Below are 27,712 nucleotides of genomic sequence, written 5' to 3' on the forward strand. Positions count from 1 at the left end.
TGCTTTGCCCTTCGTGATGCCTGGCCAATTTTCTTGTCACATGAGGCTTACTCCTTGGGTAGGGCACAATGGAATCTTCACTTCATCATCAAGGAGTGTCACTTCACCCACTGCCCTCTTAGCCAACAACAGTTTTGCAGACTCCTCATCAGGATAGTACCTTGAATTCCAAGCGATTTCAGCCACACCAGCGTATTTTGTCACCGCGAAGCTGCCAGAAAGAGCGATCGAAGTGCGAAGCACTTCAATATCCCCGTCGCGCACAAGTGGAACGCAACGAGTCAAAGTAATCTTGTCCTTCTCTCTCTGCCTCGCCCTTTCCCTCTACATTCAGCTCGAATTCGACAACTCGCCACGACTGCAAAAACTCGGTTGTGCCGCCTAGAATTACCGAGCAAACCGGCAAAGTCATACCGTTATAACGACAAATTCGAGTCCCTGACCTTTGTCCGTCTCACCGCTATATACGTGATGCCGCGCCCAGAGGTTAATTGATTACCCAGGAAAATTCCTCCTCCAACTCGTTCGTAACTCAACGTCGTCGCGTGGCCACGCCGAGAACCTTGCACTGCGGGGCAACGCGCAAGGCGTAAAAGTAACAGGAACTAAAAGAAAGTTTGGCATGCCAAATGCTCTTGGCTCTGCACCGTCGTCACCCGCACAATCAACGCTTGCGGGGAGAGAGAAAGGTACAGAGGGACGGAGAGAGAGAGAAGGCGGTGAGAGGGAGAGTGCACTGTTCTCTCGGTCCAACCTGTTCAGCCAACGCCGCTTACAGGCGCGCCCGACTCGACGCGCTCGGAGGACGCCGCCGTCATCAGGCAGCCAGGGCACGTCCGACAGGATATCGCATTTTACCGAAAGGCACCGGTTGAAATGGAGGAAGAATACATGCCTCCGAGTCGGGCTGCACAAAAGAGAGGAAGAAAACGATGAACAAGACGGGGGGGGGGGGGGGGGGGGACCAGTTCTTGCTTTTTTTTCTTCTCGTTTTTGTTACCCACGTGCGGCGGCTTTTCCACTGCACGCTCCACTTTCTTTCCTTCACCGCGCGCGGCGTCAACCGCGCGTTGCGGGCCGCGCGGTTTGGCGCAACTGCTTTTCGGGCCGCGCGCTCCGCAGCTTTCGCCTCGACCAGCGCGGAAATACAGTTGCCCGTTCCATCGGCGCGCGGGGCCGGGCGGGCGAGACTTCTTAGCGCGCCCTTTGCGAACCGCTTCGCTGATCGAAGACGAAAATCAACGCGTGCGCGAGGAATGGGCCTCTTCGAACACAAGGCCGGCGAGGTGGTCTGCTAGCCGCGACACATCAGACAGCGCCGCTCCGGAAAGCTCGGCTTGGCCTGGCCGGCTTTCGTGTTGCTTTGGATGTGCACCTACAACAGTGGCGACAAGTCCCTGCCTGTTGTAAGAGCGTATAAGACAAGCGATGAAGGAGACCCCGCGTGTTGTCAAGTTATCGGCACGACTGCGCGGGGGAGCAAGCGTGCTGCTGCAGTAAAACGCACTAGGGAACGTTACGCAATGCGTCGAGGCTGACGTTTGTCCAACTCGCCCAGCAAACGAAATTTGTTTATTTATTTGAGCCAAGTTTAATCCACTAACGTGAAATTATATAGAACACGTGATTACTACAGCGGTTAATGCTGACGATTATTATTATTATTATTATTATTATTATTACAGATAACGATAATGACGATGATAAGGATGGTTTATCGTTGATGGTCCAGGTTCACTGTAAGCGTATGGTTATACGAACGAAGTAATTTACTATAGGCGGAGATATCAGTCTACGGCATAACGGCGGGTCTTATTCATACCGTAATTAACTACACTGATCGCGGAATGCACCGTAAACATGCGCAATCAACACAGCGTAATATAATACCTTGATGGAGAAATGATGTCCAGCCGCCCGGCGCTGTCACAATGCATATAATATAGTGACAAGCAAATTAAGTGGACTTAACCAGTGTGTGCTCTCGCAGTGCGTAAAGTGCGTATACTCTTGACAAACCTTCAGGTGGGTATGTTGGGAGCAACGTACTTTCATCCTGCAACTACGGCGGCGCTTTGTTTTTGTCTCTCCCTCTCTCTAAACGGCGCGGGGTTTTGATATCACCGACAGCGGTAAATAAATGGGCCGCAAGATCACTTCCGAATAACACGATTCGTAATAGCTTATGAGCTGCTAACAATATATTTTGATTAATCAGCACGGTTATCAAAGCATTACACTTTACAACATGGCATTTTCTTTCCGCTTCATTCTTGTTGCAAGCTACGTATCCCCAGCCGGCCTGAATAACGTGCACGGCTGAGCGCTCGTAAATGCACCGCTGCGCACGAGCATATACGTGCGCGCTTATCAGTCTGCGCACTAGGCAGCTCTGAGCGCAAATTACCAGCCAATTTGCCATCTACTGCACTATTTAGCCAGCTTGGAGCATGCAAACGGTCTGAGAGCTTGCCTGCTAATAGTGCTGCAGTGAAAGTGCTTCAATTTCAGCGCGCCAGCCTCCGTGCCAATCTTGTAATTTACACGCTGGAAAATTCTGAGCGGCTTCCAAGTAAACCTTCTAACTGCTAATACTGTGTTTATTTTTTTAACCTGCTGAAAGTCGGTCATCTTATTTATAGGTAAGCGCCTGGATTAGTTGTAACACCTCAAAAACGTTCTGCTAATGTACTTGTCATTCCACCAATTAAACCTCTCGCATCTTTCAGACGCTGTCCTAAATTTCCCGTTCCTCAACCTGCTAGTAATGAGACATTAGAGGTCATGGGGATGCTGTCTGTGATGTAGGCGTTGCTTCTTGAATAATGGCTGGTATGCACGCCATGGTGAGCCAGTATAGCGACTCCACGTCAGTGACTGTTCCCCTGTGACGAAGACGCGTCAATACGTGTTGGACAAGTCATTTTCACGCAGGAGTGCGAAGGGAGAGCGAGATACTTACTTTCTGATTAGGTTCAGTTTCCTGGAATAAATACCTAACAACAATGGAGTGCAGGGTGCTTCATTGTGTCGGACGAACTATAGTAATACCTAACCGAACATTTGAGAGCGCGTTCTATTTATTCTCAGGCCGAGTACGTTTATACTAATAACACCCAATCAAGAATCATCGGTCAGTGTATTTTCCATCTTTTGCTGCGATTTGGGGGGGGCGGGGGGGTGGATGCATGAGGTTAAATGGGTTATTGGAGATCACTGAGAGTCCGGCTAATGGAAAAAAGACAGACACTTGACTGATGATATTGATGACAATGAAAGTTCGCATGGGTGGACAGGTGTACTTAATAGTCGTCAGACAACTTAGCCTAGTTGGCTTTTAGAGCTCTAAGCAACAAGGCCTCAAAGCTGGAACACGATGGTGGCCTGTTCAAGTCATTCGCACCCTACCCTAAGCATAAGAGTGTCTGATGTCTTATGCACATGCATGGTAAATCGGAGAAGAAATCGCACAATTGAGTTTCGTGTTCATGACACCCGTGTTCGCTCTTTAGTATTCATTCGCGTGTTAAACACAACCACCCACTTAATACGAAAGTCTCATCGTCTTAACATTCAACGGCACGTCTTCAAGACTCATCGAGCAGCCAAGCCCTTAGCGCGACAATGATACTTATTGAAAAAGAAATAGAAAAAGAAAGGAAAAATCGCTGCAGGCGAAGAAGAGCAGTTTTTCACTTCGTTAGTGTTCGTGTGATGTACGTGGTGGCGCAGCCAAGACCAACTTGGGAGAGACCTTGGCACAGCTAGGTGGCCTCGACGAAACACTTCAGCGACGACACCCTTCCCAGATAATTTGTCGTTGTGAAAACCTGAGCTGCCAGATTATTCCAAACAGCCATGCTTCAAGTGGTGCTACGAGATTTTCCTCGTGAATTCCTTTCGAAGTCTCACACGTTGCCTATAATCAGAAGGTCCATCGTCGGCCGATATACTTGCAAAAAAACTAGCGCGTTGACTTAGGTTCACATCAAAAGAAGTAGGACGGAATAGTGACCACAGGATCTTTTGGCCCTGGTTGCGACTTCTCATTCTCTTTATTATTAGATGCCACCACCATTTACGTTGATGCACTTGTGGATACATCTCGTCTGCACAGAGTTTTATCAACGTTAAAAGCAACGCACAAGGAGATGCAGCACAGCCAAATGGCGTCGATATCGATCATCCGACCGTCACGACTCCCTGTACTAGCAAATCAGAGCAGTTTGTTTGTTCCTCAGAAAACACACAGGGCACTGCGCATGCGTGCGTGCGACAACGCGAACAACAGAAGAGAGAAAGGTTCTCTCTTATACATTACGGTATACACTTGCCAAACATTCTCGTTAACACTGACACAGTATAATATTGTTGGGCTAAATCTTCACCAAACAACTTTGACACTCTGCTCTGGCAGCGACACTCACGTACTTAGGAAGCTCCAATGCGACCCATCGGTTGCAGTCCTACGAAATATTTACCAGGTTTTACATTGGCCTTCTTCGATTTCATACAGGAGCCTTGTTTTGACGCTATCCGATCATCTGGCTTACAGCTCTGCTTTGGCACAGTCCGCTAAGGCATACGCAAAGAGTTGTCCCTGGAAACCACTTTATGATTACAAATAAGAAAAATGAACGTCTGCAGACATTTCCCGTCTTTCGCCACTCCATGTCACACGGAACAGGGCCCAGTGCGCACCACTTCATCACGCATGCGCAGGTTGTCCTTGGCGCCTTCCTTTTGTCATACGCTTTGAACGCGCCTTCAGAAAATGAAAGAAAGGTAGAAAGAAAGAAAGAAAGAAAGAAAGAAAGAAAGAAAGAAAGAAAGAAAGAAAGAAAGAAAGAAAGAAAGAAAGAAAGAAAGAAAGAAAGAAAGAAAGAAAGAAAGAGAAACGGGGAGCTTTTGGCATGTGTCCGCTGACTCTATGGGGCGCCGTCCGGCCATATGTGGTTGCTTGAGTGTGGTGCCTCGCAGCCTTCAGCAGACCGAACACTTCACCGTGCCCAACCCTTGGCGAACGGCAACAGCTCTCCACATCTCCGTTCGGACCGTAACGGAGGCAAGGACGGAAGGCGGCACCCATAGATGTAGAGGGGGGGAGTGGAGAGGGCGGGTGCTTGGCGAAGAAAGAACAAACTGTGAACGCATGCTTCCCAGAGACCTGGCAGAAAAGACGCAACAGGCTTTATAAACTAGCGCTGACAACGCACACAGAAAATGACCAACGCTGAGCGTATTCGGCGCCGTAGCGACAAGTCCTAAAGGATGTCGATAACGGGAGATACGTGGTTTGTCAAGGTTTACTCACGGCCGCTGCATGAAACATGTGACCATTACAGTCCCATCTGTTATATACCCAGTACTTAAGGAGACTCGAAGGAGTAAGTGATAGGTATAAATGGGTTCAGTGGCGAATGGCGATACGACAGCAGCTACGAGTCAGCGACGAAGATCATTTGTGTTCGTTTAAGGAAGCACATGCCTAAATCAAACAACAACGCTACCTCGAATTTAGCCGCGCACGGTCTTGCTCTGCGTTCGCCTTTCGGCCTCCTTTTTCTACGCTTTGTGAGTCGGCGCAGCTCAACTAGATCCGATCGGGATCACCCGGGAGGCCGAAACCCACAGTTTGAGCAGAGCACGTCAACGCATGCTCGGTGAGGTAGTTATCGACAGCGTCAAGGCAGTTGGCGCGTGCACGCTCTTCCGGGAGAAGACGAAATGGGCCACGGTCTAAGAAGCCCACTCCACAGAGATCGGGTCCTTGTCCACCCTTCTCAGCTCGGTGCTAGGAGGGTGGAGGAAAAGAAAAAAAAAGGAAAGAAAAGGAAAAGAGAAGGTTCTTTTTATTATTAACCCTTCATTTCCTTTTCGTTCGCGTAACGCACGACTACTCTTCCGGACACGGAAGGAAACAGACACTGGGCGATAACAGTGGACCATGTCTTTGGTCACGCCTTCGCGCGCGCCCTTCCTGACACAATGGCACGGTTGATGGGCGTACGAGGACTGAGTACCTGTTTCCGCTGTGGATATTAACAAATTTAGGAAGTAGTTTTCGCATTTGCGTAGAAGGCATTTCGGATCGCGCTGTTTCTATCTACATTAATGTATCAACGCGCGTGTATGCCCTCCACTGTTATAAACACTCGTCCCGCTGTTTGAAATCGTGCGGAAGTGCGATGGTTATCTCTATAGCATACTCTATACTCAGCACCCTACGTTCTATACTCTGTAACAAGGTACAACGTTTTTCTGGAATTGGATGCATGAAAGAAACAAACTACTTTTCTATTCACCATCCCTACTAGTTGCTCTCTGTGCATGCGTAGCGGTACACGGCTAAACTATGCTTCAATACACTTTGGTACAGAAACGGAAACTACTGCTGACATCAGCCAATAGAGATAGCCATCATGAGGAGCCTCGTCTGCTCGGTCTAGAATGATAGCGAACGCCTCGTAGCTTACCTCAGTGCCCCATTATCCTGAAACAAAGCACAATGCACACGAATAGCTTCAACCTGTCTACAGTGGTAACATCAGCAACAAAGCTGTAACGGTAAGCTAAAATACTTTGAAATAGAGTATTTTAGTGCGGCCTAATGAGCTGCCTTACGGAGCCAACTCCGCAAGCACAAAATCCCTTCCGAACAGCGCACGTGTACGTCAGGGGAAGAACGTCGAACATCGTGTTATGATCAAATTTCCGAACACTGCATCTATGCGAAGATGTGCGTTTCTGAACAGTGATACCCCGGAAAGACAGGAGAAGGCCGAGCAAAATTTCTCCCACACCTGTTTTGCCAGTCTTGTGGGCCATGCGTGAGTGTAGGAAAGTGCCTTCTGAATATGACGCCATCTGAGTAGGTGGGTGCTGTCATCGAACGCTATACCTCAGGAACAAACATGATCGCGTTGACGTCTCTCGCGTCCTCTACCTAAATGCACGAGCTATCGGCCTTTCCTCCTGATGTCGCAGCTCAGAGTGCGCAAACCTCCTATCGATAGGACGAGCTGAGTGAGCACGCCTGGGCACTGAGAGGAGCAACTTGAATCGCGATTCGTCCGGAAAATAGTGCGCAGGTTTCAAGAATTACAATTTGTCTTACTTCACTGCGTTTTTCCAAGACAAAAACTTGTATTTTTTGTACGTGTACTTTGTATTTTGCAAACTTATACTTGGTTGCCCCCGTCCCAACAAATTTGCGCCGGCCGATGACGCAGTAAAAGGAAATGATGGTTGCACGTGTAATGACGAGGCACCGAAACTGTTTCAAAGAAACACTTGCGTCCACGCTCCACTGACTGCGCCCTCGTACACTGGATAAGAAAGACGAGGTGCACAGACCCAACGGTAGAAATACATTGCGTGTTTCGCTTCAGTTACAACGTCAGGCGTCGTCGCTTGTCAGTCAACGGCGCTGCCTTTAGTGCATTTCATTCGGTGTGTTCTGTGGCCCGCCTATCTATCTTGTGTTCTAGCAAACCGGTTAAGCTAAACTGGTTAACCTCCCTGCCTTTCCTTCTCCACTTTTTCATTCCTTCCTTCCTTCCTTCAGACTAAACTGCACAAGTTGAAACTTCGACCATTGAATCAAGAGAAACCGATCGAAAAGTAAATCGCATCTGACGTGTATTCTTGACCAGAAGTGACGAATTCATGGGGAAAAGGTTACCAAGAGACCGAAATTTTAATCTATCAACATAGCTCTGCCAGAAATATTAGCTGTGCCGCGAAATCTGGGCAATATAATCCCGAGGTGAGGATCTTGTTCTTCCTATTGAATATGTTATCAACATAGCTCTGCAAGAAATATTAGCTGTGCCGCGAAATCTGGGCAATATAATCCCGAGGGGAGGATCTTGTTCTTCCTATTGAATATGTTATATACTTCTCCGACACTACAGTTGCTTCTCCTTCGCATCCCAAGCTCTCAATTCTTCACTTTGTTACGCACCTTAAGCTAGATAAACAGCGTCCGCAACAAATAACTGATTGGTTCAGTGAGTTACTGATTAAATCATCTGCATTATCTCCGCCCTGCGAATTGGCTGAGCCTCGCGTATAACTGACATCGTGTAACTGTAAAACTGTTGGCATTCCACAGAAAACTCACGAAAATTCCCAAGTGAAATTTCTTTATGAATACTTGCTGATTATATGTTAGTTTAAGCGCGGGGCCAACTGAGCGCAACCTCATATTACACACACACACACACACACACACACACACACACACACACACACACACACACACACACACACACACACACACACACACACACACACACACACACACGCACGCACACGCACGCACGCACACGCACGCACACACACACACACGGACGCACGCGCGCGCGCACGCACACGCACACGCACGCACGCACACGCACACACAATTTCTATGGCAGATAGCACACTTCTACTCTATGAGCTGGCCTACTCAAAGAGGCGGACATTACTAGCACAAAAAATAAAATGCATAATCGACTAATTAACAAAACTTCACTCATTCAGTTTCTAAGTAAATAACTTGTGGCACATATTGCAATTTATGAATTCTAGCCGGGGAGTTCGCAAGCCGGATCCACTTTGAACAAATTCTCAGGATGACACCAGTTTCGAGATATTAATTTCCGAACTTTGCGGAGAAACGCATTGGAGTTCCAGTTACTTTTGCGCTTCGATGCTTAAAACGACGTTTTCTTAAGAAAGTAAGTGAAATGACAGTGTATTTTTAACGCTCGTTTGACAGCGCACATCTCGTAAATGGTGTCATCCTCACAATTATTTTCTAGTGGATACACCTTGCAGTATCACCCGTTAGAATTTGTAAATTGCAATGTGTGCGATAAGGCAATTAGTTGAAGACTTCATTAGTGAACTTTTCTTAATTTGTCGATTATGCATTTTAATGTTTTGTGTAAGTAATGTCCGCCTCTTCGAGTAGACTAGCCCATGGAGTAGAATTATCCTATCTTCTACAGGCAATCTTAAAGAATTCTTGAAGACGTTCGCTGAAACACCCTGCACATATAGCCGAGCAAGCGTGATATTTCTGCAAGATATTGCACATCTGTAGGCCTTACAACACCTCACGAACACCAGTTTGAATGTCATTAATCATGCCTACTGTGGTACAGCGAGCTCTCTATACAACGCGACCATTCCTGCTTGGATAGACAAACATACTGCCTCTCTTGCCGAGGTACGCCTCTCAGAACGCCGCACGCGAGGTTAATTTAGTTCCGATTACGTCATCAGTGAGGCGAGAACAGCGTCATCAGCGCATGCCAAACATGCAAGGCCGAGTAATGGCTTCTTTCCTCTAAACAACAATATCAAAGTAAGGTGCGTGGGTTGTATACGGTTGCAAACATACAGGGTGTCCCAGTCAACTTTAATCAGAGTTTAGAAATATGCGAATGCCACGTAGCTGGACAGAACCACTTGGTGATACTCAAATTATTCTTTTTTTCATTTCGCCTACTTAGACAACTAATCATAACCAATTAATCAACTTCTCAAATATTATAATTAGATAGAAAGTGTCAATGAGAAAACTCTAGAGGGATATAAAAAAAACTCCCGACACACCTTTTTGTTGCTCAATGCGTGCTACATAAAATAGTTTTGCCTAGCATGAAAGAAGCCCGAAAATACGCTCAGAGTACCTCGAGCGGCCAGTCGCGCGGCAAATTATAATATTTTAGAAGCTGTTTAATTAATTAAGACCGATTGTCTAATTAGGCGGAATGAAAAAAATAGTTTGAGTATCTTCAAGCGATGACAAACACTATTACATCGCTTCTGTGGAGCTACGTGGCATTCACATATTTTAAAACTCTGGCTAAATTTAACTGGGACACCCTTTATAAGCGATAATGCTAATAACACGTTTTCGTTACATCGATTTCAGCTAGCAACCCCCTCTGATCCTTTTAAGGACGTTTGACGTCGAAAAAAGAGTTCTACAATAGTAAAATAACTAACTAACTAAATAAATAAATAAGTCAATACAGTAATGTCGAAGCGGGCAAAGCAACATCGCTCGAAGTACACCAAACACGTCCGGCCAGTGTGCCGAACAGTCCGATTTCGCCACATCATTCAGCGCGGTGGCCGCCCATCCGCTGATCCACTGCCCGTATTCGAGGCTGTCCCAACTCCTCGCGCAGCATCGTGCAGAGCTGGGAAAGCTTGTTTCACTGCACGCCCGCTGCGCTTCTCGTGCAAGCGCACAGCTCGCGCCGCAGGGGGGGCGGCAGTCCACTTCCTCGCGCACCCATACGCGCGCGCTGCCGCTCATCGCAGCGAGCCCGGCGACGGGCAATCTGAGAGCCGAAACGTCGGCGCGCGAGCAAAGCGCGGCGGCCGAGCGAAAGTCGAAAAGCGAGGTGGCGCGTCGTCGTGCGTCGCTGCGTCCGCTCGGCGGGGGGAAAGAAAACACAGGCGGAGGGGGGGGGGGGGGGAGGGCGCACTTTCTTCGGGCAAGAAGGGATGACGGGGGGGTGCGAAGGAGTACGGTGCGAGCAGAGAGAGTAACCGAACCGCGCTGCTGGACGGACCGAGCAGCGTAAGAGGCAAAGGAAGGAGGGTTAGGAAAGGCGGCGGCAAGTGAAAGTCCACCGCAACCGCCGCCCGGCCAAAGCACCGAACTGGGTCAGCGTCGTCAGGCTGTGTGTGTGTGCCGCTGCCGCCGTTGCAGCGCTCGCCTCCCGCGCCGCGCGCCGTGTTTCGCCGAGCCGTGCTCCGCAAAGACGACCAGATCGGCCGCGCACGCTACCGACGCTGCGCCGTCCGCGTAGCGAAGCACGTCGCGCACACGCACACACACCACGCGCCGCCGCCGTCGCCCGACGCAGCCGAGGAGATAGCGAGTGCGCCGAGTTCGCTCGGAGAAAAGCGACCCACGACCTCGTGCCAGCGGGAACTCCGGCAGAGTTTGTGCGCCGCCCGACGACAGCGACGAGAGCGGCTCGGTGGTTCTCGGCGCAGCAGCGATGGGTGCGCATCGCAGCAGTGCCCGCTGGATAATATGAGTGGCCCGAGCGGATTGCACGACTCGCACGAAGCCGCCGTCGGCAGCAGCACGGAGAGCGGCCCGAGGCCGCCGCCACTGGGAGCAGCCGGACCGCCGCCGCCCATCGCGCGGTGCACGGGGTGAGTCGGAGGCGGCCACGTGCCCGTCAGTGTCACTGCCTGCAGCACCTCACTCGGTACCCACGGGGTAACCTCACCGCGCGTGTCGTCGGTTTGTGTTCTCTTCCCGCGTCTTCGCTTTTATGAGCGTTCAATGTGATATGCGCACCGTTACGAACTGACTCACAGTGCTCTGATGTTTAATTTAATATAGATCTAGACTTTTATTTTCTCGTTCCTTCAATTTCTTATATACAGGTTTGTTCTTCGCATTACGCACCAAGGTTGACATTTAGCGAGGCCCGCTTCTATATCTTCGCAGTCACTGTCGGAACAGCTAGACGACGGTAACGTACCACGAACGTCAACGGACAGCTCCTGATCATTTGGATCCCTTTTTCTGTGCGTAAATTGACTGTGTTTCATCTCCTCAATCAAATATTAAATCAATGTTCAATTTCAATCAACGTACAATAAAAGGTCCAACAATCGAACGTTCCGCAAAGGCCGCCGACAGTGATTTCCAATAAGTCCCGCGGGACCAATATCTATCCACGAACCACGCCTAGCTACTGGACTGAGTTTAAGAAAGATTCCTAATCGATTCCCGGAGGATGAGGAATTCGATACGTAACGCAAACATAGCTAATTAAAATATAGGCACGTGAAAAGTCTTATGGGGATGGGAACATTATTTTATATTTTTTATTTTTCTCAGTCGCAAAGCCCCGCAAACCATGTCAGACTCCTTAGCGCGCTGCAACTCTCGGTTGATTTTGCTTGTCTTCTAAATTCTATAGCAGACAGATAAACTGGAAGCCATGCGCCTGCTGTTGCTCCGTTTCATGTTTATGTTGACACGCGTACATTGTTTATCTTTTCCGGGGGCCGTTCTTTTATTCATTTTTCACCGTGTAACACTGCTACTATGTTATATCACTTCTGGCTAAGGCGGCGGTGGCTCAGGCTGCAGTTCTGGAACTGCAACAGAGACTGTTGTATTTCTTGGTGAGCGATCTCAGAAACACTACAACCGGACAATATATGCTTTATAGTATGTGTTCTAAAACTACTTCTTTTTTCTCTCAAAGTGAAAAGACTGCCAAATACATATGTTCTCCGTACGGGTGCTTGGGCTTCTCTATATAGAACCTCTGTGGGCACGTGCATTTGATCATCCATTGAAATGCGCAGTCGTTGAAAGAACGAATGTGTTGACGGTGCGGAAACAATTGTAGTAAATGTTTGCCTTGGCACTTTACGTTCGTACGATGAATAGCGACCGTTAGATTGAGCTGTGCATTAACAGCGAAGAAACCACGGCTCCAAGCAAAACGCAGCTGCAACATGGGAAACCGCTCTGTAATCGTACTCGTCTATCAGCTAAACTCGACATCTACAACCACGTTGCTTAATAATATGAGTAATGAAAAATTTTGAATATTGTGAATGAACTTCACAGCAACGCTGCGTCAGTAAATGGAACACTGGGATGCAATAACATATATATGCGTATATATATATATATATATATATATATATATATATATATATATATATATATATATATATATATATATATATATATATATGAGAACCACACGTTCGCGTTTATAATCGGTTTATTTGCCAATCCGTTTCAGTCCACCGGCCACAAAATCACTCGACGTAGGCCTCGGGGAGAACCACTCGCCAATCTTCAAGCTTAATTATCCATTATTTTTATTGTTATTGCTGGTCATGTTACTTATATCTGAATTCGGAACATTGACCACATATAGCTCCGGCTATATACCGAATGAGTGAACTGTCTCTCTCTCCCTACCCTTAGCGCAGTTTAGCCAACTAGACCTTTGACTGGTTAACATCCCTGCCTTCATATTATCTCTCTCTCTTTTCACGCTAAGGGGAAGAATTATTGAACAACATCGATAAGAAAAACGCAAAGATTATATTGTTACGAGCAGCCAAGCACTTAGACAACTTGCCTTATGACGGGTCTATATATATATTACATTTTACACACACAGTCACTTCTATTAACCGGAAAAGCGTGTGCACCTAAAATGTGTTTTCCTCAATCTGCGCAAAGCGATTTAGTTCTGCACCTCGGCTATGATGAAGCCTACATATTTATGCATCACCTTTCAGCGCGTAAAAGCGGAAAGCAAATGGAATTTGGCAATCTGAAGTCTGTATGGTAAATTAGCTTCTTGGTCACGCACAACATAATGGCAACAGCACCTCATATGGATAACAGCACCTCGCAGAGGTCAGATATAAGCGTACCACGTACAGTCAGTACTTACACAGATCCCTCGCAGAGCTTTCCACTGCGGAAGGAGTTTGAATAAGTTCAGTTAAGGTAGCTTGTAAAGTTTGCCCTGCCGTTCTGTCAAGCGTTCCGAGCGCACCAAACACAGCCGATAGAAGAGAAATTATCACTTGTTCCCAACCTGATCCGGAACCGCATTGGAAGAAGACAAAAATTACTTTCCATGCAAGAAAACTGCCCTGCAAGTCGTTGTTTTCCCTGCATGATAAATTTATTTTTCTCCTTCTTTTTATATACCAGAGGTTAAAGAATAGCATGCTTCTAAAACTAGTCGTTTTACATGCACCCAAACTTTGTTTCAACGCTGTAAAACAGTTTGCCAATTTCTTACATACTGCGTGAGCGCGGCATAAAAGCAGTATTTCCGGCTCCCGAGTGCCCTGTTTCGCGGGGAAGTATTTTACGCGGTGCTACAATTTATTTTGTTTCGTTACTTCTGTTCCTACGTCTATAACGCTAAATGATTAGCAGTAACAACTGCTTTGAAAGTTAATAATGTAAGCAATACAATGTGTCATTTTTTTCCTAATACTATATGAAGTATTGAGTGAGAAAGATGGCGAGAAAGACTTATACTTCTTTGCTCCTCCCACCAACCGACCACAAAAAGAAAGGCAAAAATTAAAAATAGACGATGGAATCGGGAATGCAATGGGAAACCACGAGTGAGCGCTCACTCCGAATTCTCAGCAATTACTGCACTTAACTTCCTTCCCTCGTTATGATCGAGACAAGCACACACGCGGTCTGACACTGGCGCACACATCCTCCTTCACGACGCCGAGCGAAGTAGCCGCCGCGTTCCTAAAACACACACGGAAACGTGATAAAGTAGCAGCGGAGACGGGTCGTGCAAGTGTGTTTGCCCGACAACAAAGTGAGCACTCGGCGAATGCCTTCGGATGAAGTCCTCGTCGTCTGGTCTGATCAAACACAGCCTGAACAGTCGAAAACGCATCCAGGTGTATAATGCAGAACAAGTGTAAGACAGCGGAGAGCCTCTCAGGAACAGTACGGGCGCGTATCTTGTTTGAGCGCGGTAGCGTGCTTCCTTGAAGAGCAAACACCCGAGAGGCGAAAGCTCCTGCCGCTCTCGAACAAGTCGCTGCTGCTTCAACTGCTGATTCTGTAATATGTCTCGTTAAGCGTTACGCACGCTTGAGCTGGCATCAACTAATCAAGGAGGCCAACCCTATAAAAACAAATTTGGTCATCGTATAGACCACTCATAACTATATTTCATACATATAGGTTACTCGATTTGCCCCCTTAAATACTTTTTTTCTTTTAACCATTCATAAGCTATATAAATGCCCAGTACAGGGGCTGATTAAATGTCTGGTACCATTACTTCAGTAGAAAATTCAAGAGCCGCAGAAAATTTGTTGGGGTGATGAAACTAGGGCATGTGCAGGCGGAACTTGGAATCGGCTAGCGCAAGACAGGGGCAATTGGATATCGCTTGGAGAGGACTTCGTCCTGCAGGGTGCACGAAGATAGGCTGATGGTGATGGTGATCATCATCATGGACTCGATAGACTGCCTATATACAACCCGTGGACTTTAGGTGGGAACCACAAGGCCCGTATTTCTATCGCGTCTACAACCCGTCTATACAGCACCTGCGACGAACGTGCTATAGCAGCAGCCTGAGCATGTTCTATAAACGCGTCGATTACAGCGACTACATTGCGATACGCATTTAGAACATGAAAAGAGGTTGCACTGTTATCGTCACCAATTCGATCACGGAGCGCAGAACAGACGCATCGGCGCCGTGTGACGCCAGGCCGAAAATACATCGGAAATATGTAGGCGAAAAAAGTTTGGTGTCCATAGGGAGTCTAAAAACAGTCAAGTGACTCATATTATTCATCGGATAGCTAAGTCATGTATACATACGGTGTACATATGGATGTCTGGGCTCACAAAATTCATCAGCTTATAATAAATATTTTTATTATGTCTCAAGTTTGTGCATAGGAGAACGGATATGCAACGAAGTAAAGTAGTCACTAGAGAAACATAATAGGATAACTTTCTGATTGCCACAGAAATTGCTATAGTCCTAAATCTCTCGTCCTACCGTTACAAAAAAAAATAATATAAAAAAATAAAGAACATCTATTTTGTACGTTGTGATAAGAACTTCTATTGCAGGCCTGACGCATTATTGTTACGGTGTCACCAATCCTGTCGTGGCGACAGAAACATATGTCGCCAATATAAGAGGGCGGGCTTGAGATAGCGACATAAACTTTTTTGGGTAGTTCATGAGATGTGGCACCGCCCAATCCTCGTCTGCCGCATTGATCTCTGTCGCATCGCATCACTTACGAACAGTTCTTACGTACAAATATTTTTGTGAACTTTGTGAGGTTCGTCCACCGGTTTCAGTTTCACCTTTCGCAAGGCTGCACCTTTTTAGAGACACAGGCAAAGTAAATGCGAACGAGGAGGAGAAGGAGGGAGCGTGTCTCAGCTTCCGCACTCCACAGAGGAAGCATTTTATTCCAGTAGCTTCCGCGGACGCCGAGTTCGCCACGGTTTGCGACGGGAGAGATTAAGAATAAGTGGGGAGAGTTCGCATAAAGTGGAATGTTAGCAGACACGACAGCGAGGAGAGGTTGACTAGAGATTTAAAAAAAAAGAAAGAAAGAAAACCGCAAACACGCGAGGAGATTCCCGCATTTGCCACCGGCGGTGCGACCAAGCGCGCAAGCTTTCACAGTTAGAATGAAAAAAAAATTAAAAGATAAAAAATGAAAAAGACTGACGACCGCGAAGACGACACTCGGAGACATGTAGCGTTGTCACGTAAATGTTCACGCTCTTCTTTTCGGCCAACACGTCGTCGTCCCAGTCTCCTCGCGAAAATAGCTTCTGTCGGAAGCACGCCGCCACTTTCCGACACGCTGCATTCTGCGGCGGCTTTTTCTTCTTTCTATTTCCTCCGAGGTTCACAGAAGGAAAGATAAATAAATAGATATATAGATAGACCTGAAAGTGACGTCGAGAAAGAGAAAAGAGAACGAAGAGCACTGCAGCAGGAGTAGAGCAACTGCATCGAAGCCTTCCTCCGCTCTTTTTTCTTGTTCTACCCAGCGGAGAAAAACGCAACATCCTCCTCATTTTTTTGGCATTCCCCTTGATCGACCAAGTTGTTTCTGCTTTCGTAACGCGGCGTGCAAACCGAGGCGCCTTTCCTTGCGGGCTTATTTCACGAAACTGAAGACACGGAAATATCGGCGGACCGGAGGAAAAGCAAAGCTCCCGAAACCGGCGAAGGGGGGGGGGGGGGGGTGCGCTCACGCGCACTGTGTGTAGCGACGCCGACTATTTGCGGGGTGCGAGAACAGGAACTCGGAAATTGTCGTGCACCGATGTGTACACGGATGTTAGCTCAGCGATTCGTTGTCTATTTTCTGTGACTCTAAGTCCACGAAAACGGTGGAGAAAAAAAAAAAAAAACTACACACTCCACGCAAAGCGACGTGCAATTGCAGGCTTTGTTTCCGGCAAGGAATCAATTATTCGGTTCTATGCGGTTTGCTGCGAAGTTGCAACTCCATTATCCTTTGTTCTGAAAAGAGAAGAAAAGGCTCCTACGCCTGCCGTCTTTCCAACTTGCACTTTAATTATTGGTTATCAGTCGCCTACAATGCTATAAACATTTTCTTTCTTTGTGTTTACAGACAAAGCTCTTCACAAGCTTCCGGTCTCGCCCGCTTTAAGGGCCTACAAGAGAAGGCATTCGCGTGACACTTGTTCTGTCCTGTTAAACATCGAGCCTTGCTCTCTGTAGGGCAGCAGCAGTAGTGCCTTTTCCTCTATGCAACCTACTTCCCTCTCTTTCACTGTAGAGGGAGTTAGGCAGAGAGCACCTCGGCTGTTTCACTTGTATATGCTCTAGAGCAACAAGTAAGTACATACATACATAAAAAAGTTATAAATGCATAATCCTGAAGATAATTGTACTGCATATAATAATGCCACAACGAAGAAGTAACTTGACGTCGGTACACGCCACCATCACAGTACACTATGCACTTTGTAGCCTTTAACCGTTGGCGCAAGAGTCCTGCAGACTAACTTGGATGGTAGATCCAAAACCACAGCTGAGCTGACACACACGTAACGCCATTAACGCGGTATTGCTGTCTTGTACGCAGTTTTCCCAGCGCCGCTGAAGCGAGAAAAGTGGATCGAGATAACGCGCAGTTGGTTAGAGCGCTAACTAGGCTGCATTGAGGCGACTGCGATGACGTCAGCGCATACTACGCGTTCCCACCGGCGCTTGCGGACGTGAATTCGAAGCGGCTCCGCGGAGACTCGCAAAATCAGGTCCCAAAGCCGGAATAATCCTGGCGTACGGTGTAGGGCGCCACAAAGCTACGAGAGAACAGATACAGTAGCATTTGCTTTTTCACGGCGCGAAGAGGGTTCACATTTAGTGCATATATGATCATATACCAGAGTAATAATTCGCTACTACTTATGGCTAACGTAACGTTTCATGATGAAAAATTGTATTACCCGTTAATTACGTGGATAACTTCGTTATCTGCATCCAATAAATGTGATTTGGACATTTCGTACGAAATTTTTAAAGTATTTATTTTTATGAAGTGTACAGTTCGCTATCGACAGTCTCTGGGCGTAAGATGTGCGTAGGTATCATGGTCAACCTTTCGTTAACAAATATCTATACACGTTCTACAGACAACCCGTCTGCAAGAGCGTAAGTTTGGGCATGTTGGTATTCCATAACTTACGTTTTTAGCGCACGAAAAGGGACGAGAGGCCGAAATACGAGGCGGACACATCGCTAACTTCCGACAATCGTTTTTATTCTACGAAGCGTGTAACGCTTCGTAGAATAAAAAACAATTGTTGGAAGTTAGCGCTATAACCGTCTGCAAGCCTACACTGCACAAATGTTAAAACATACGTGCTAACGGCGTTCAAGTAATATATATTTCTCTTAATGCACGCAGTGCATTTAAGAGAAATTTTCTGTTGTGAAATATGCATAATGTTTATGGAAGGAGAAGGTTAAACAGCTGCAGTACTCATATGAAACAGCTTACCATCGGAAGTAAAACAAGCCAAAATTTTTTTCAATATCATTGAAATCCCATTATCACTCACTATTATTATCTTCACAGGGTTTTCATCTCACTGGTGGCTTCATCTGGCTGGTTTTTTCACGTGCAGTGTATAGTTACTAAATACAAATTCCTTTTTGTAGATTTCTCGTAGCTATTACAAGTACAGTGCATTTTGTTCAGAAATGAATATTTATGCATGTATGATTTATTTATACTTTGTCGTATTGCCGTTATGATTGTGAATAATATCTATCATGAGAGAGAGAAAAAAATGCAGAGAAACGCAGGGAGGTTAACCAGAGGCAGTTCCGGTTGGCTATCCTGCACGGGGGGAAGGGTTAAGGGGAACAAAAAGACAAAGAGAGGGGAAGGGGGAGATAGAGAGAAAGAGAGACGAGCACGAACAAAGCGCGTACACTATGTAGCGGTAGGGGGCGGCATTCTTGAAGTCTATCGTGAAGCCCGTAGACCGCAGGAACCTTAATAACGTGAGTAATGCCTTTAACGCGGTTGTTCTTTCGTAGCACTGACCTAAAGCTTTGAGTTCCCATGGTGGATGTTTGCCCAACTGGTCCAGTACTCTGCACTTCACTTGTCTCTGGGCACTATATCGCGGGCAGACAGATAATATGTGCGAGCGTCTCATCGATGTTGCATGTGTCACACCTGGGACTGTTGGCCATTCCAATGAGGAAAGCATGAATCCCAACTAGCCTTGAGCTAGGGATTCAGATGTCCTGTACAATATTTCCTGTGTGCTTTTCCTATTTTGAATAAACTGCAAACTTCAGCAGTGATGTTGCAAACAATGTCAAAAAAAGAAGGTAGGAAGGTTAACCAAGGACGTGCCCGGTTGACTACCCTACACTTGGGAAGATCGAAAAGGGAAGAACAGATAAGAAAAGAAAAGAAAAATACTGGTCAGTCATTCACAGTCAGTCGCAGAGGAATCTCCACTGTCACAAGCGTTCATACAATCCACTGTCCTTCGAGAAACGCAGAAGGGCTTTTGTGGCCTTTTGCATGAAAGAACGCATAGGCCATGGTCCAACGATCTCTTCTGAGACCGCTCTATTATGTAGCAGGTTGAGTTTCGTTTGTAAAGTACATCTTTGAGTGTCAAAGGATGGGCAGTTACACAGAAGGTGCTCTAGAGTCTCAACGCACCCGCTCAAATTGCACGCCGCACTGTTGGCGATTCCTATCAGGAATCAATAGGAATTCGTAAATTCGACGCCGAACCATACGCGACACAGTAAAGTGGTTTCGCGATGGGAGAGTCCAGGTGGAAGGCGAAGTTGCAATTCAGGGTCGTGAGGGTGCAAGCGTGAGTTGGTGAAACCCGGTGCATTCCATCGTAGACGTGTGATGTGGCGACCAAGTGATTGAAGTTGTCGCGCAGCATTAATTCTTGAAACTGGTATAGGAATCTGCTTACGTTTTTGGTGAGCCGAACGCACAGCTTCATCTGCGCAGTCGTTGCCGACAATTGCGCAATGGCTTGGCAACCATTGAAATACGATGTCGTGGCTTTTATAGTGCGCGCGATGATGAGCGTGCCTTATATTGCACACTGGGTGCTCATGTAACCCATGACGTCGGGCGAAGTGCAGAGTTTGTAGGGCTGCTTTAGAATCGCAGAAAATGGCCTAACGATTATGTGGCTGCTGGAGCACGTAGTTAAGTGCACCTTGAAGAGCCGCAAATTCTGCTGCCATCGACTTAGTATTGTGCGAATATTTAAACTGCAAAGAGACGGCGTCCGATGGAACAACTACTGCTTCGTTAGAGCAATTGGAATTGGTGGAACCGTCCGTGTAAATATATATGCGGCCAAAATAATACTCGTTGAGTAGAAGCAAAGACAACTGCTTCAAGGCTGGCGGTGACAAGACTGCCTTCTTAGCAATCGCAGGAATTGAGTGGCACACGTGAATTTACCGGAAACACTACAATGCCGATGTTGGGCGTTTCGCAGGCTTGAAGCCAGATGGTATCGAGTGATGATGTCGGTTCACAATACCACAGAATGTAGCCTGTCGTTTTCACACTGACAAATCGGCTAAATGGTGGAATGGCAGCTTAGAAATGTGCCGAATGTGCGCTGTTAGCGTCTCGCCGACGATATGAGTGGTAATCGAGTGCTCCTGTGCAATGACAATCGTTGCAACTGTGGTAGTACTTCTCGGGAGGCCAAGACATGTCCGAAGTGCTTGGGCTCTGTAGTGCAAGATTAGTCTTGCATGTGTCGGACAAAACAGGAAGACTGTATCGCAAAAAAAAAACGGGAAAGGCCGTGTATAGTTGCAACATGGAGCGCACGGACGGTCCCCACGATTTTCCAGCTACGCATTTCTTATACAGCTCATACAAATGAGATTTTCCTTCATGTATGAGACATGCCCGGTAACAGTGATAATCCAGATAAAATGGTCATGGGCAAAAAATAAAACGACGTACTCGGGACAATAGACATTTCCTTCGCGACAGCCTGAGACGTGCCTGCACTCCTCAACATTTGCGGGCTCACACAATGTCTTACAATTCTGCAAAGAGCATAACGTGTCTTATGCAGTGTTAAATAATGAGGAGCGTGTGTGTGCGCATGTCTACGCGTGTGCGTTTATGTGTTTCGTGTGTGTCTTCGAATATAAGAAACTCGCGCTTCTTCTGTATGTCATTCGGGTTTCAAAAGAAAGCATTTCATCGTATTAGAAATGGATTTGAGAACCGAGTATAGATGCACCACGAAAGTGGTGCCAAGCTGTGCGTCCTATTCAATTAGGACGTTATCAAACCCTTTGAAAACTGTTCAGTAAAAAGCACAACTGATCTCAAGCACTAATACAGTAGTAGCAGCGCCTCTACCCCCCTCTGAATGAATGTGCCAGTGGTCCATGTATGGCTGCAGGTGTAACAAGTACACGCCTTAGGCAGCCTCTGCGAAATCATTAAGGTGTAGGAGCAGTCACCTGTAGCTGACTTAATAGTACAGTGTTCCTTTCTCGAATGAACGTTCTCATTCTCGAATGAATCTGTGTGCCGTCCTTAAATGCGTAGTTTCATTTAGGCGACAACTTTTATCCCAAGCACGCTGTCATGCGTCGACCAAAGGAAACAAAACGCGAGACAGATATAGCTTGCAGGAAACGCATTCTAGTGGGCTAAAACGCACTTACTGCAAACATCACGCATACGCATTCCATGGATGGTGCAGCCTGTAGCAATATCCTGTTGTTCGATAACTCCCCGCGCTGTAAAAAGGTTTAATATTTTTAGGAGATTCGCTAGTTTTCCGTCGCGTTTACACCGGTCTAAAGGAAAATAGTACTGATTATAAATACCGGTTCCTTCTGCGAATTCATACGGCATAAAGAAAACGGGCCTGGACAGGGATTACTACAGACACTGCCGAGTTGTGAAAAGAGCATCAAGAAAAGTTTCTATCTCACTGTTAAATTTACCACAACAAGAGTTACGGAAGACGTGGAACCAGTTATAGGCACTTCAAGTTTACCGACGCATGCATTTTGCCGCTGTATCAACCACCGAGCGCGTAGCAACTAGTTTCACGGGTGGCAAGTGTCCTAAGTGCATGTTCGCGTAGCTCATTGGTCACATTCACGGTCCCTCCGCTTCGACTTGTCGATTGAGTCCCACCCGCACTGCAACCTGCTGGCCTCCTTGTTAGTTTGGCTGGCAGAGTGACCATCTAGGAAACACATTGGTTTCAGGCTCGATCGTCGGGCCGGATCAATATTTTCCTCAACTGCAAAGCTTTCTCTCTGAGACAAATGTATGGTTTTCCTTTGTAGCTTCGTGCTACGTACTGTCGGGGGGACGACAGTACTTTCCCTTCCATCTCACGGATATTTCTTTGGCGCTGTTTAAGCGGTACTTTTACGAATCTCTATATTCGTTGCACTCAATACCGCAAACGTGGGAGGGTTTCGCAGTACCGCCTGTAGTAGTCTCTGAGACTGATTTGATGTCTGGTACTGGAAGTATTTGCTAACGAAATTCGTATTTTTTTCTAACTTAATGTGCCGCTTTTCTTGCCTAAACTCGGTGGAGACAAAATGGAACATGGAACATGGCACAGTTTCATACGCATTTGTTTCTATATCCTATACCGAAACAACAAAAGCATTCTTAACCTTCAGAAGCGTTACATTTTTGGCGAGTTGGTTGTACATGGTTCTTTAGAGACTTCTACGCGCACAAAGACAGGGCGACTTGTTAACCTTGGCTGCATAGTCTCTACGAACTGGCTTCACTTATTCAACACAGCTGGAACTACCGCCAAGCAACTTAACACGGGTAGCCGTGTTTAGCTGGAAGCAGGACAATTTTCATCAATTAGTCAGTTTCAACTTGGCTTCAACATCTACAACAGTTAGAATACTCCTCAGTCCGTACAACCTAGGAAATGTTCTTCTTATAGATGCTGTATGGTACAATGCATCAAAATTTCTCCAACAAAAAACAAGAACGCCGCGGAGCGCCAAGTACGCGTAGTTAAGTAAAACTTGCCATCAAAAGAATGAACATCAGCAAAATACACATTTTGTAAGCTCCTGTACCTATCTTTTCTTCGATTCATCCTTCTCGCGCTTTCTTCTGATCGCATAAGGGCAACATACCTCTGTCTGTGATCCTCGCTCCACACCAAGATTCGTTAACTATCGCTATTAGCGGCACAAGCTATCTAAAGTACGCTACCAATGTTTTTGTGGCTGTCGGCACACGGCTCAGCAAAGCCTGCGGGAAGTTCGAATATCAATCACTTTTAACAACGACAAAGAAACGCGTGCACCATTTCACGAAGGTTTCCGACCACTGCGCGGTTATGCGAACTCGTCGTCGTTGGGTTAAAGCCCAGCGCTGTGTCTATGTATCTGCTTCTTTCTACGTCCTCGTACAGTCGCGCTTATACACTCTACCATGGCCTTATAGTGATTGATAACAGTGCCCTCCATTTTCCGGCGCCTCTGAGTACCGCGAGTGCTACAAGAGCTCTGAAACAAGGCACGCTGTCCGCTCTTGTTGGCGAAGTTGTCTCGAAGCTTTTGTCAAGGACGGGTGGTGGTGGTGCACGCACAGAATCGACAGCAGCGTACGTGCATCACTGGGCCAGAGCTCGTCGTTAAGCAAGTCATTCAATCCAGTCTTTCAAACCGTTGAGATATAGCCTCAGAACAGGATTGCGAAGATCCACTTGAGACAATGGCTTGATTTGTCTTAATTATATGCCAGAGTAGTGGTAGGAGACAACGAAGGCAGCGCCATGACGACGTCGACATGACAAAAAAGCGCAGACAAAGTTGCCAACGTTGACGATGGCTCACCTGCCTTGCACATAGTATTCAATCCTAGGTAAAGACAAAGTTTTCAGACAGCTTGTTTATGTGAAGATGGAAACACGATGATCATAAGCATTACATAACACCTAATGATGCCTGTCGAACATGATGAGAGGCTCTATGCGAAAGCCAGATGATATATCGTATGCAGACATCGCTGTGAAAACAAGGGACGCAGATTAAAAGAAGAACGCTGCGTCGAACGAACCATGGCTCTGAGGCTTCGAACGTGTGCTTGGGAACGCGGAAGTCAATCACCAGTCACAGGGAAGTGCTCCAAGCATGGGCGTGCACACCACCGAGCACATCTCGGCTCACAACATCTCGAAAGGTGACCATAATGCGTGCACAAGCCCGTGCCTCTGTCCCTCGCATTTTATCCCACCGTTTGCAGCTCACGTACAACGCCAGGCGTCCGAGATAAAGCTCGACCCGTAGCATTATACCCACGCGGGGGCGCTGGGTCTGCGCGTACGGGCCAGATTAGACGCCGGTATACGAGCGTCGGCCCGTCATTCAGTGTGGACGCGAAATAACGGGCGTCGTTCTGCTGCGATCCATTAGCCCGTGGCGTCGCTTTGGACTAGGGGCTGCCGTGGTCGTGCCCTTTAATGCTTTCCCCTTTGTGTCGCAGGGCCGTATACGCGGCGTTTTGTTTGCTCTCTTTGTGGCGCACTTAGGTATGTGCGCTTCCGTAGTGCGGACGCGTATTCCTCTGTCAGCCTCGCCTGATAAAACCTCCAACCCATCTGAAGAAGCGGACCACCAGTATAGGAAAACAGCGCCTGGCGGGCACCAACACCGGTAATCAGGGGTGGGAACAAATGCACTGAACAAGTACAAAAAGGTGATGTCCCTTAAATGTCGCACTTTTATCAGTCTAGTTATGCCGGGGCGACGGCGCAACTCTTCCTAGCTCTCAAGAGAGTACAGCATCGTACTTGCGTTTCAAGATTTCGACAGAAACGGAGTCGTCCAGAAGTGACCCTGCACAACATTTAGAGCGAATAGCGCATCTGTGGCACTAGCGCTATGTGTTCCGTATGGCTGTATACCTGTGAATGCGCCCCGAGAGTTCGGAATTGTGTGGCCGTGACAAATTCTCTGGGCAGCTGCGAGTGACAATGGCAGCATTTTGCCGCGTTTTCAATTTGCTTTATGAAAACCTGGAAGGTATTAGTGTATCTGAGCCCCACAAAATGCACTGTTATGTAGTAGTGATAACAATCTGGGCGATAAACATTTGCGGCGCCACATATTTACTACAGCTGAAAGCCAGCGATCACACCACAAGAGCCAATCCAAAGGACACCCTTAGATAGTGCACCCTCTTATTGGCCCTTCGTAAGCTCGAGAGACGCTCAATGCTCCTCCGCAAGCAAGACTTGGTAATTTAGGCAGCTATACGCCAGTCGTCTGCCATGCTATCAGAGAAATTTCTCAGTAATATTATACGCCCGCTTAACAGAATATATAGGCTCATCTTACAGAAATATTTCTGCAGGAAAAAAAAAAGAAGAGACCATGTAGCCATAGCCGCCGAGAGGGTTTTGTTGAAATTTGTCCCGTCGGAGCTATGTGCTGCGCTTGTGTGGCTCATAATACTAGCCGACTAGGAAAGTATCGTAATTTCACTCTAAAGGAATGATCAGCTAGAGAATCCTCGACCTAGAGCCAACGTTATGGAAAGGCTTCTGGTAGATGCTGCCGTTGTCAAGCCACTGCAAGAAACTTCATCTCAACCTTCCTGTGAACTACAGTGCCTACTGTGAACTATTTCGCCTTGTTTGGATTTCTAAGGATACAAGTGGAGGCTTTGCAGTGGCGCGGCATATTTCCCGCTATTTGCGAACTGTTTGCAGGAACTTAGATTCGCTAGCGATTGCGCGTGAACGCCGCCTGACCGTCTCAGCCAAACTCGGCGACCTTCGCGTTATCACAAAGTTTCACTGCGGCGCCCGACCTCACCGGCCACGTCCTGCAGCCATAAGGATGAGCTTGGACACGTGCGACGTTGGCTTTCGAGGTCACTTCCCACATTTAAATAAGAATGGCCCGTCTCTCTTTCCCGAGTCGTTTATGGCCGGCCCATATCGGCGCGAGGAAGAGCTCAGGAAAACGACGTCCCGGCCGACGCTACTCATGCACTGCCGGAGCCCACGGTGTGGTCGTGCTTATTTGCGAACGCGTATAGCCGCGAGAAAGAGAGAGCGAGAGAGACAGAGAGGGGAGAAGCAGAGGTGGTTCGCGAACTTTGTTTAGGGAAATGCTTTCACCGATGGGTGAGAAACCTGTTCGAAAGTGTCTGACGACTGGTGCAAAGGAAGAACAACGATGGCATGCGTGCGTCTTCACGTTGTGAAAATTTATTCGTGGTTGGAGTCTTCAGGTTTGAGAAGCTTTCGTGTAAATGTTTAAAACAAAACATGAGGGATGTTTCCCGTGCCACCGCTTGTCGCTTGACATTTCACGGTGCGCGCGACGACGTTACGTAGGCGGAGGAAGAAACGAAGACAGGAGTCAATAAAACCCGGCCCAGTTCAATGGCGATCCGGCCGGATGCATGGCTTCACTCCGTCAAACGCTCTACGTCGTTGTTATCTTATGGCTTGGTGCCCCAAAGTATTTCATGCATAGAAGTTCGTTTGCATGAGAAAGCTAATTATTTACAGAACCGATACAGAAGACAAAGAAACAACGGTGAATACAAAATTAAGATAATTTGATAGAAACAAGAGATGCGATTCAACAAAGCATGTTGCTGAGCTAGTTGGTTCATGACTTGAAAACAGAAGTTAAGGCGCTAAGCAGACGAGGACTAAGTGAGACACAAGCGACATACACGGGTGCCAATATGGGCGCGAATTGGCACCCGTATATGTCGTTTGTATCCCACTTCATCCTCGTCTGCTTAGCGCCGTAACTTTTGTTTCTAAAACAAGGGAAGTTCGAAGCTCTCAACATAAGTAACCCTCCGCTCCATGGAATGTTTGCCCTTAATAAATGTAGAATGTGAATCTTACCTTTCTCGAACCACTGAGCAGACAAGGCACCCACACACTAAAGCACGACCTTTCAAGCATGCTTCGTAGAAGTAAATGTTATGTGCGTTTACCTGTATGCCCGCAGAAACAAAACGGCACACTGCAAGTTTGCGACAACAGCTACAGGCTATCCAGAGCACAATATCGGACTATAATAGCCCTCCAGATGTGCGCGATGTATGATGAAATGAAGAAAAAAATGCAAATACAAGCATAACACACAGGTTATACGCGCGCGCACAGAATAAACTAACGTATTGAAAACTACGTACGGAATATGAACAAACCTGCAGATGTCGGAACGGCCTTTGCAGCGCGCGACGCTGAAACAATGCAACGTCTTGTCAATGCCGGTATTCAGATTATTTTTTTTTTTTTGAAGGAGCGTGGGATCTAAGGCGTATAGTGCCACAGGCTGTTCACGTCGACAAGTTGGCTGGGAACTGGCTGTGGACGAACACGAGTACGACAAGGACACACGACTCTCTGGCGAGCCATCTTTCTTTCAGATACTCAATTACTGCTGCGTGATGAAGCTCATTTCCCATTGAGAGCATCTGTCAGAGAAACGGGCATATGAAAGACCGTGCCGAAAAAGAAATCGTAGGAACAGACTACGCGCACGTCTCCTTGCAGGCCGGTGTCGCCGATACGGCGTCAGCCAAACGTAGGGGTCAGTGATGCGTGGACTCGCATATTCGTGGCTGA

The 27,712-nt window shown here is 47.1% G+C and overlaps 1 protein-coding gene across 2 annotated transcripts in view; it reads left to right on the top strand.

The window, feature by feature from the left end:
• The window catches only part of LOC135914223 (A disintegrin and metalloproteinase with thrombospondin motifs like), a 279,502-nt gene that overhangs the window by 105,480 nt on the left and 146,310 nt on the right, over positions 1-27,712 (top strand). The window contains exon 1 of one of the 2 annotated variants that reach the window (XM_065446974.2): positions 10,564-11,172. The exons of the other annotated variant lie outside the window; for it this stretch is intronic. The gene's annotated coding sequence lies outside the window, so the exon portion shown is untranslated. Of the gene's footprint in view, positions 1-10,563; positions 11,173-27,712 lie in introns of those variants that run through there. 2 annotated transcript variants of the gene reach the window in all.

Source organism: Dermacentor albipictus, chromosome 6, assembly GCF_038994185.2.
Source record: "Dermacentor albipictus isolate Rhodes 1998 colony chromosome 6, USDA_Dalb.pri_finalv2, whole genome shotgun sequence".
In the NCBI taxonomy this organism is placed as follows: Eukaryota; Metazoa; Arthropoda; class Arachnida; order Ixodida; family Ixodidae; genus Dermacentor; species Dermacentor albipictus.